The sequence below is a fragment of the Pteropus vampyrus genome, unplaced genomic scaffold (assembly GCF_000151845.1).
Source record: "Pteropus vampyrus isolate Shadow unplaced genomic scaffold, Pvam_2.0 Scaffold38, whole genome shotgun sequence".
Classification (NCBI taxonomy): Eukaryota; Metazoa; Chordata; class Mammalia; order Chiroptera; family Pteropodidae; genus Pteropus; species Pteropus vampyrus.
The window spans coordinates 8,639,060-8,650,492 of record NW_011888819.1 but is presented as its reverse complement, the minus strand read 5'-3'; the positions used below and the strand labels follow the sequence as shown (position 1 = coordinate 8,650,492).

Sequence of the window (11,433 nt, the reverse complement as noted above, 5' to 3'; positions counted from 1 at the left end):
ACTTTGACTAAGTTGAACTACTATGTGGCAAAATGAGGACATAAAAATCTATCCAAAAAGGCTTTATGAAATAAATTTATTAAAAAATGTTACCAAAAATTGTATTACTAAGGAACATACCAGGAAAACATAAAGTTTGAAATATAACTAAAATTATTATTGCATAGTCCTCTTAAATTATAAAATTCTCAACAAATACAATAGTCATATGTACAAATATTTTAATAACTATGTACTTGCATTTTAATACTATTACATGCTTTGATGTGACAATAAATACAACTATTCCATGCCTCAAAACTTTTAAAGAAGCTTCTTATTGTCTTAAAAAAACTCAATTTGACATTATTTAAAAGCTATTTGTGATATGGTTCATGCCGATCTCTGTCTTCTCGCATTATATAACTTACGACAAATCAACATAATTTGTTACATCTAAGGTGTCAAACTTGTTTCAGTTCTGTTAAATATTCATTTATTCATTTATTCATTTATTGCTTGCTTGCTTGCCCTACAGCACTTGGTCTTCCTAAGTGATCTCCCATCCAAGTACTAACCAGGCCCGACTCTGCTTAGCTTCCGAGATCAGATGAGATCGAGTCTCTTCAGGGTGACATGGACGTACACAGTTTTGGTAAAATTGTAACTATGCTACATTTGTCACGACTGAGAAATAAGTGTTGGTACATTACTATTAACTAAACTCCTATATTTTATTAGGACTTTACTAGTTTTTCTACTAATATTCTTTTCCTATTCCAGAAACCAATCCAGGAACTATGTTTTATTTTGTTATCATGCTCACTTAACCCCTCTGTGGCAGATTAACTGCCTATGACAATTTCTCAGCCTTTTGTTATTGGCAATCTTGATAGTTCTAAGGAGTACTGGAAAGGTATTATATAGGGTGTTTTTTAATTTGAATTGTCAGATGTTTTCTCATGATTAGTTTGGGGTTATGGGATTTGGAGAAGAGTAACAAGTGACGTGCCCTTCTTATTATATCATATAAGCAGGTATATGATATCAACATTATTTATCGCTGATGATGTTAATCTTGATCACTTGGTAAAAATAGTGTTTGTCAAGTGTCTCAATTGTCAATTTTCACCTCATTTCACAGGCAAAGAGAGGGGATTATGCTCCATCTGCTGGAAGAGAGAGGACCTACATACATTATTTAAAATGCTTCTGTAAGGAAGATTTGTCTCTTATCCTCTTAGCTGTATATTAAATATATCTAAGATATATTTACTTGTTCACTTGTTCATTCATTTGCTTATTGATTCATATCACAAAGGACTTTTATATGTTTATTTTATACTTTGAGATATAATCCAGTACTATGCTATTCATTTTTCTGCTTAACTTGTTCCACCTTTGGCCATTGGAACTCTAGTTTTGCTCCTGTGCCCATTTTACATGCCTCCATCAGTATGCCACTGTTCATTTACTTATGGGGCAACCCCAGTATACATATATAGCTGTTCCTGTTGGAGTGATTGGAGTTCGGGTGACACACACACCTCTAGATCCTTTTCACTGCCAAAGAAATGAATTTCAACTTAGTGAATATGAGCAATATTTGTTTATTAAAAGCACAGTATGAGATAGAAGACTGGGTCAAGCCTAAAGCTGGCCAGTCACGTGGAAATGAGGTTATGTACCCCAAGGAGGGTACAGGTTATAGACTTGGAAGATGAAAGGCTATAACCCCTGGGAAGGGAGAGATCTGCCTTATATTTGAGGGCCATGGTGGAGTGGTACCAAAGACATTCCTAGATGATTGGCAAGTGAAGTCACCTTGAATGACACCCGGCTGCTGTATAACTTTGCCTACTGTGCATGTGCTTATCCAGAATTCAGTCTGTTATAATTACATTCGTGAACTTCCAGGCATAGTCATAATATTATACTGGTGGTATAATGAGGCTGAAGTTATGGGCGGTACTTTCTGCTCATGCGTTTGTGGCTGGGTTAGGCCAGCAGCTTTTATGGCCTTCGTGCTATAGGATTTGGGATAATTTATAACCTTAAAAGGAAAGTATTTCTGGGAGATCCTTAAGGAAGGTCTTCAAGGGAAGTTTCTATGGTTACAGTGCTGGGCCCCTATTCCTTTGTTCCCCTGTCACTCATGTCTAACTAGCTACCTAACATAGCTGCTTCAGAAATTTTAACTTGAATTTTCAAGTGAAACAACTTACCAGCTTAGCAGTTATATAGTTTTTTCTTTTTTTTAGATACAGTTTCCAGTGAAACCCCAATTTCCCAAAGTTACTTAGGTCACTTTGTTTTCTTCCAGACCCTCTTTATTGAGGATATATCATATATTTGCAACATACATTTGCATTGTCATATATTTATATTGTTTAGATTCTTTCGTTATAAGTAGACCTTGCAACCTGTGGTTCCCATCATTTTTTTTTTTTTTAATTTGCATAGTAATCCAATGCTTTCTATGTCTTATGTGATCTCTATTTGGAGTCATATTTTTGGAATCATAAAAATCCTTCTTTATTTTCTTCTGAGGCTTTACAATGTTTATTTTATTTTACGTTATTTTATTTTGTTTCTGTATTTATTTATTTACATTTCTTGCACTATGCTGGCTGAGACCTGCGGTATTACACTGGTGATGGGCATCCTACCTGAATTTATATCTTAATGGTAGTGCTACCAACGTATCATCATTAACTATTTAACTGATAGGAATTTTTTCAAGATATACTTTGCTCGAATAATAATACTTGGAATTGCTGCCTACTCAAAATTAATTAACACTTGGGCATATAGTAAGTGTGGATTTAACTGAATTCTGTATGGACCAAAGGAATTTATTGTTGCAAATTCTAATGGAAACTGTTTTTTAATTTATTTCCATCCATAGCAACAGCCAAAACAGACACATTTCTTTTCCATATCCCTTGTATAGAGGGTTTATTTTACCCTGAAGTTGTAGCACTCAGGAGCCTTGACTCGATGCAAAGCCCGAGGCTCTGTCTCCTGTCCCCTCCGCCACATGACCACAAAGCAGCCTCTCACTGGCTAGTACCCACACCCTCAGGGCAGCCTCAGGCTTTTGGTGCCTGCTACTCCTCTAGAGTCCCTCCATTTTCTCATTTTGGTCTGATGATTTTTTCTTTCTATTTTCAAAGGTCAGCTATACATTTAACATTTCTTTTTAAAAATATGTTAACCAGTATTTTAAAGTTTTCTGTGTTGAAATTATTTTACAAGATCAGTAACTTGCCATGTTCAGCTTTAAAATATAATTTCCTTTGATATTTTCTTCACACTTTCCATGATCCTTCTTTTTTAAAAAGACAACGTAATCTTTTATTTTTAATGTATATTTGACACATTGTTTTGTTCACATTTCAGGTTTCTCATTCATTTAAATAAGATAAAGTAGGGGAAACACAACTATAGACTAGCAGAGAAAATGGCAAAAGTGCAAAAATAAGAAAGGATTTGAAAATGAATGTTAAGATACAAATATTACGGTAAAAAAGATGATATTCTTAATATTAGCAATCTTACATTCTCATTTGAATGCAGTTTATCATTTGCAGAGTAGCAATATATATCACACTTTTCACACTGCTTAAGGAATCAAACATCTGATATTATAAAATATATAGCTCTAGTTTTTTGGATTTTTTTGGATTTTAGACCACAGAATGTATACAATTATGCTTCTTAGAAATGTAAGGCAAGTTATTTAAATAATTAAATATGATATGAAAACTTAAATGAAATCATGTGTAGATTCATTTATTTTGAGACTGTTGAATTTCAGCTTTCTGTAATTTTATAACTCCCAGAAAACCATATCTTATTATGAACATCATTATGTTGAAACTGACACAGATTTAGCAGCTGAATGGGCAGATTAAAAAAAAAAATGCTAATCAGCCTTACTAACTCACTAATTATCCATGTTTTCATATAGAAGAAATAAGAAAAAGCTGAAGGTTTTACATATCAAACTTGAAGTCTGTTATAATATCAGGAGAGAAATAATGAACAAATACATTCATTAATACTTTCAGATAAATATTCCTAAAGTATCATGTTTTAAAAGATATTGGAACTTTGAAAGTGAGATTCTTTTATTAAAATAACAAAATTAGCTTGCTTATATTAAATGTAAAATGACGATTACAAATTACATATGATAATGCAGTTGAAACTTTAAATTCGCTGTGGCTGTTCTGAAACATGTGCTTATATGGTGTGTGTGTTTCTACTCATACTTTGAAAAATTTTAAATTTTCTTTTACTTCCATGACAGAATTCACTACTTGTTTCTGTCATATATCTATGCCTTTAAAAAATAATAATAATAATCTCTACCTCTGCTTCCCCTTTCTCTTCTCACTGCTTTGGTTCCTTGAGCTAAAATACTTCTGTGACATTTGATGGAAGAAGTAAAGATTAACATGGCCAAGTATATCATGCTTTCAGTGGTAATAGGGGATGAAGACATGGACCGATGACCTAGACTGATGACTGATGCCTCAGGCTTTGAGACTAGATCCAGCAATCCCAAATCAAATAGATTATTAGCACTATTCAAGTAATTAAATAAGGAAGCCATTACACTGAGGTGGCTCTAATGCCTTGTTAGCCAAACAAAACCAACCAATACCTAAGCCAGAGTCAGTTTCTATAACTGCACGTATAGCTGAGAAAATGAAATTTAAAAACAACTGATCACAAACACCCCACTAGGATTTCCCACACAAGGCAGCATCTCAAACTATAGCCAAATTGTTATCTTGCTTTGTTTTCTCGGGTGCCCTATACAAGCCTTTCCCTTAGCCCCATCTGCACAGTGTTCCTAACCAATTTAAGTCTGGTACTACCCATCCGAATCTATTTTTGCTCAAAGAAACTTTTGAAAGTTTTAATGTGCCTTGATTTATCTTTTAATGGCACTTATCAGCAACAGAGATGTCAAGGCAGCCCTAATAGGGGCTAGGGATGAGAGTGTGTGGTTTATATGAGCAGGTCCATGTGGTTCCCAGTCTTGCCTCCAAACTTCCCTTGATTCTGGCTATTATTTCTCCAATGTTCTTTCAGTTCTGTTGCCATATTTTGCCTAAGACAACCAATATAACTTTTTAGTGTGTGCAGTCACACGCTGGCTAATATACCATTCTTTGATTCTTCATTGGTTATTTCTCTTTTTTGGTGCTAATTAATTCTAAATTCTTCACATTAGTATTCAGTCCTTTATTCTCATATATCCAGTTAGCTACTGGATATATCTATTTGGATGCTCAAAAACTAATTCTTCAACATCATCTCTCCTGTAAAACCTATGAATCTTGTATTTCTACTCTCAATAATGATGTTATCCACTCAGTCACCCCAGGCAATTTAGAATAATTTGAATTATTCTAAACTTTTTCTTATTTCAAACCATTTGCTCCAAACCAGATACAAAATCCAGCCTAATTAAATTCTTAAATATTTTCGGGTACTTCATCTTTCTCATCTTTCTTATTACCACTGCCTTATTTAGATCTCTCTAACATTTTATCTAGTATTTAATTTTTCTTCTGTCCAATCTCCTTGGCTTCCGTTTAAAATCTTCTCTCCAATTAAGTTTATTCCATATTATAGTTAGAAATATCTGTCTAAGTACAATCTGACCATACTACTCCATTGCCTAAAACCTTCAAATAAATCTGTGGCCTATAGTACATCAAACTAGAATCTCTGATTGAAATTTAGAATATTTTCCATGGCCCTCCTCTATCTGGCCTCCACCATGATCACTCCCTGACATGCACCTAACAATCTAGAAAGTTTCTGTATATAACACCCCTTTTCTAATGCTATTGTTTTTATTAGCCCAATATTTCCTCTCCTAGATAAGTCCTGATTATTTTAAAAGAGCTAAGTCAGATGCTATTTCTTCTTTATGTGTTACCCCTTTACTTCATGCATAACTTTAAAAAATTTTATCATTCTTCATTTTAATTTTCATTTACTTCCTGTCAATCCTGAACAGACTGTGAAGTTTGGGAGACTCAGGATGCGATAAGTAATTGTTGAGTGAGTTAATAAGTACTGGCAGACAGCGAGGAATATCAAAGTCTTGTATTGATGTCAGTAAAGAGATAAAAAAAGAAGTATCCTAGTGGTCAGTAGATAAAATCAAATAGGATCACAAAAGACTGGTTTACTTAAATGAATTTAGAATCAAAGATGAGCTCCTGTGGGTGGTGTTATAAAGGAGACTGGAAATGAGATTGAGAAACCAGATCACATATTTTCCTTCTTTCAATGTGAGTCAGCAATCATATCGGCTTCACATTAAAGTGTGAAGCAAGCCTGCACTTTTACAATCCCTATGTCGCAAGTTTCATAGGAAATATAACATCAGGGGAAAGTCAAGTTTCATGTAAGCAGAGAATATAAAAGTTTGCTTGCTTTGGGAAATTCGAGAATATAGATAATACATTCATTTATTCATATTTGTCTAATGAATGACTAAAAGCACAGGTCAAGAATACAGATGGAATGCCTTGAATTCTAGTAGACATCAGATTATTTTGCTCTAAAAAAGAGACAGCTCTATTTAGAACAGTTCTGAGCAGAGTAATTTCTGATTAAAAATAGTGTTCAAAATATTCTTTAAAAAGTAGTCTGTGATGTAAAAGAGTAACTTATTGAGATTAACTTGTTTTAAGTGAATATGGTACTACAAAGAAAAGATTTGAAGAACTATCCTTTAAAATTGATAAAATGAAAGAGATAATTGGCAAATTTCTCGAAAATCTTATTTTTTTTGTGTGGCTAGAGTGGAGAAAGGAGTGAAGGTAGGCCTGAATAAGGATGTCATGCTAAAAGTGACCATAAACTTAATTTATGTTCTATGAATGTATTTTAGATATTTTTCCAACTGTATATGAAACGTGTGTATCTGTATGTTACTTTGTGACAGCAGGTTTTTGAATGTAATGTCTTCGTTCAGTTTACCAAGAAAATTGACGACCCATAAAAAAGTTTAAACACCATTTCTACATTTTAAGGGTGAGAGAAAAATTAATAAATTTAAAGAAATCTGTGCCATGTGATAGACCTAGTGTTAACTGGTCTTGCGTGTTTACTAATGCCAAGTACAGAGTCTGATAAATAAAATTGTTCCAGAGAGAATAGCTCAAAGGGCAGTTGTGTAGTTCAAAAGTGCACCATTCGCTTATTCATTTCGGATTTTTATTGGGTGGGAACCGTAATACAATCATTTACTCAGCCCAGACCTCATGGTTGAGACAGAGTTAACTAAACAATTATAAAACAACTAGATGAGTGATATGATAGGGAAAGTAAAAGTCCTGTATAAGCTTAGGGGAGTGACACTTAATTGGACCTTAGTCTCACATCTTGCTTGCGTTTGGGTACCATTGTGAAATCTTGACATAAAAAATAACATCAAAATTAGGACTGGAAGAATAAGTAGAATAGGTTTGAGATCGATGAGAGAGTGCCATTTTTATAGTGTACTATGCCAGGCATTGTTCTAAGTGGTCTGCAGTATAAATCAGTCCTTACAATGATCTTACATTGTTATTCTCTCCATTTTAAATATTGAAAAACTCATGCACAAGTGGTAGAGCCAGAATTTGAACCAAAGCAGTGTGGTTCCAAACACAATGGGAAAATGAATGAACTATCATGAACTTCTTAAGAAGAAAGATATATACAAATAGAAACGAGATTCCTCAACTCACCAATAAAACGAATACAGCCAAATTTTTAAAAAGTTATAAATTTTATTCTGTCAGATAGGCATAACTTAAAAAAAGTTTATAATGTTGATGATATTGAGATAATGGAAAGTAGATGGTCCACATGGTGAGACTGTTTTAATAGGTACAACATTTTTAAAGGTTAACCTTTCAATATAACAAAATTTAAACATTCTCTACTAAAATTTCCAGAATTTTATCTAAGGAAATATAAGCAAATTCTACAACATCTCCACGTTATGTCTTACAGAAACCTCTCACAAAATGCTTCCCAAACATTACTCCTCTTATTTACACTTGCTCCTCTCCCAGTATACTCTTTATTAATTAAAAATACCAATATAACTTCATTTGCTCCTTCCTAAAACCTTAAATACTTCCTTACCTAGTAACTCTCTTTACCTACCATCTGCCAGTTGCAAAGTTCAGTTGCTTCACCTTCCAAACATGCTTCAATCCATCTATTTTTCTCTAGCTTCATGACCCCATGCTCTTCTATGCTCCTCAATCTCTTTAGCGCACAGGCAAGAATCTCCTAACCAGGCTCGGTCCATCCCCTCTTGCCTCTACTTGAAGAGAAATCATTTGCAATTGCAATCAGATCAGACACTACTCAGTTTAACTTCTTAATTTTGCTTCCCATTGTTCTGTAGAAATGAGGTAAACATTCTAGATTCTGTACCGTGAATGAATTACCTCTGTCTACTTCATCACACTCATACTATGCCCTTTTTCCCTTCCATGGGCACACTATGCTCTCTCCCTCTTCACCATAGCTATTTTTTATTTTCACCAATTTCTCACTCTTCTGAGGGCCTTTGCAATTGTTGCTTCCTTGGTTTAGGCATCATTTCTCCACAGAAGACTTCACAGATGACCCTCTTATTACTCTTAACATTATTTCTATTACTCTTATTTTTCACCTCTATTTCTTGGCACTTATGATAACTTTGAATATTTTTATATTGAATTTTTAAAATTTCTTCTCAGCCTTTTCCACTAGATTGTAATCTCTCTAAAAGCATGTCTATTTTGTTCACTGCTATAACCCCAATGTTCAGTGACACATTTTTGTGTGAAGAGGAGAGCATCTTTAGACATTTTTAAATGTGCTTTTGAATTTTCTCTGCAGTAGTATTTGATTCGTCTCCCTCTCCCTAGCCCCATTCTTATAGACTAATTCATATGCCTCAGGGTAGTTTGGGATTATTTCAGCAAGAATGCAGAAAAGAAATAGAGGTTTGATATTCAGACTCTAACACCTACATTAAGGTTTTTTTCTGTTTCATCAACAAGAAGATATGTTTTTCAAAGGAGAAAAATATATATACTGATATCTATATCTATTTATGCATATATAGATATAGATATATATATATATATGAGAGGCAGAATCAAAAATTTTTTATAAGGCATAAAGTAAAATAAAAAAGCAGAAAATGACATAAGGTTGTTTCAGGCACATACGAAGAGTTGTAAGATCTCCTTTCTGCACAGAAGAAAAGAAGGGGAGACACGCACCCATGTCTTACTCTAGCTCACCAATAAGTAGAAACTCAGAGGAACAGGAGTTTGAGGAGCAGCTAGGAGTTTGAGGAGCAGCTAAAAGGAACATGAAGAAATCAGAATTGATAACCTCCATCCCTAGGAACAGAACAAACCAGAATGAAGAATATGGCCCGGAAACAATTGGTGGAACAAAAGACTAGAAACAGTAGCCTGAGGCAGTGGGCTTGATTTATCTCAGCCAGGGATCTAGACTTTCCCAGATGTCATGGTCATGGGACCTGGAGAGGCAGGACAATGAAGGGAAGGTAACTTGTGTACTGTAAGCAATGGCAGGTTAGGCAGTTAGCTGTACCCCCAAATGAGGAAAGGTATCCCCTGAACCGTAGCAGTACTTAGGAGAAAGATTGCACTCATCCAAACACTCAAAATCAAAGCTAGACAGATATTGAGCTATGAGGCCCTACGATTTCCTACAGGGACCAAATCACATAAGCTTCCATTTCTTCGCCCCAGTAGATCAATTCACTTTTTAGAAAGGAAAGGGGGATCATGACAGACATGTTAAAGCGTGTATCACAAGGAACCTAAGTCATCTATATAAGCTTCTAGGGCTGCCATAACAAACTATCACAGACTGGATGGCTTCAAAAACAGGAATTTATTTTCTCACCGTTCCGGAAGCTTGAAATCCAACATCGAGGTACCAGCAATGTTGGTTTCTGGTGAGAATTCTCTTTGGCTTGCTGTATTGCTGACTCCTCACGTGGCCTTTCCTCTGTGTGTACACATTCCTGGTGTCTCTTTCTCTCCTATAAAGACATCAGTTATATTAGATCTCATTTTACCTTAATTATATCCTTAAAGGCCGTATCTCCAAATACAGCCACATTGGGGGTTTAGGGCTTCAACCCATGAATTTTGAGGGAATACAGTTTAGTCTGTAAGAGTCCTAAATAGAAGATAATTTCAACCAGAAGAGCCTAAGATATATTATTATATTATAGTAGTATTCAAGAAAAATATTAGATCAGTTACAGAAAAATACAACTAAAATCTGAAATATCTGCATTTCAGCCCTGCAAAAGTTATTTAATTTGCAAATTAATCTAGGCATGCATAAGTATACATTTTCTGTTGTACATTTTTATTAACAGCACTATATGTAAGTAGCAAAGGATCTAAAACAGCTTCAACACTCATCTACAGGACTTTAAGTAATTGCACAGTCACACATTATTGAAATTTTTGATATGTAACCAGTGAAATGTGGGCATTGACTACATGTACTGAAATAAAAATATGTCACTGTCTCTGATACTTTGCTTGATATATTTTGTCTAGATTGAAAAAGAGATGCCTATTTGTCAATATCAATGTCAATGTATAACCATATATAAATTACACAATGTGGAATGATACATAGGAAGTTTAACAAAGAGTTGTAATTATTGTCTTTGGTAGAGAAATTGTAATGAACTTAAAATCACTGCCAAGGGAAGTAGCACAGGGTCGTGGTTAGGGATGAAGGCTGTGGAGTTAAATAGCTTAGCTCATTAGTCACAGCTGAGGGGTCTTTGGCAGGCTGTTTAGTCCTAAGTTTTATAAGTCTCAATTTTCTGGTCTATAAATGGGTCTAATAATTAAATCCACCTCAGAGAATCATTGGTGGAATTAAGTGTTAATGCATATATAACACTTAACACAGTGCTCACTTAATAAATGTTATATACTGTATCCTATTATTATTATCTGATACATTTCCAAATAATTTTATTCCAAATTTGACAAGGAGCATGTAGTGCTTTTTAAACACTCAAATGTTTAGCCGATTCTTTTTACTCTTCATCTTTTAGCTTGTTCGCTAACTGTTATGTCTGTGACAGACTCAAATAAAAATGCTTTGTATATGAAACTGCCACCATAAGCACCTAGAGGCTAAGGAGTATACATAAAAATCATTGCTTTTGTGACCTAAGGAGACAGTTCATTGATGAGTCTTTTTTGCCCCTGAGAGGTTAATGCCCAGACATCTCAAACGGGAATTGAAATGTGGTATGAGATGCTCACAAACTAATGATCAATCTAGCATGACAACAGATTTGTGAATTCTCATCTAAAACAACTAAGTTATGAGACCTATTTTATATTATAACAATCTTCA

At 34.4% G+C, this 11,433-nt stretch overlaps 1 pseudogene; it reads right to left on the bottom strand.

Moving 5' to 3' along the window:
* Window positions 1-508: 508 nt before the first annotated feature.
* LOC111738468 lies at window positions 509-627 on the bottom strand (annotated as a pseudogene).
* Window positions 628-11,433: the final 10,806 nt, after the last annotated feature.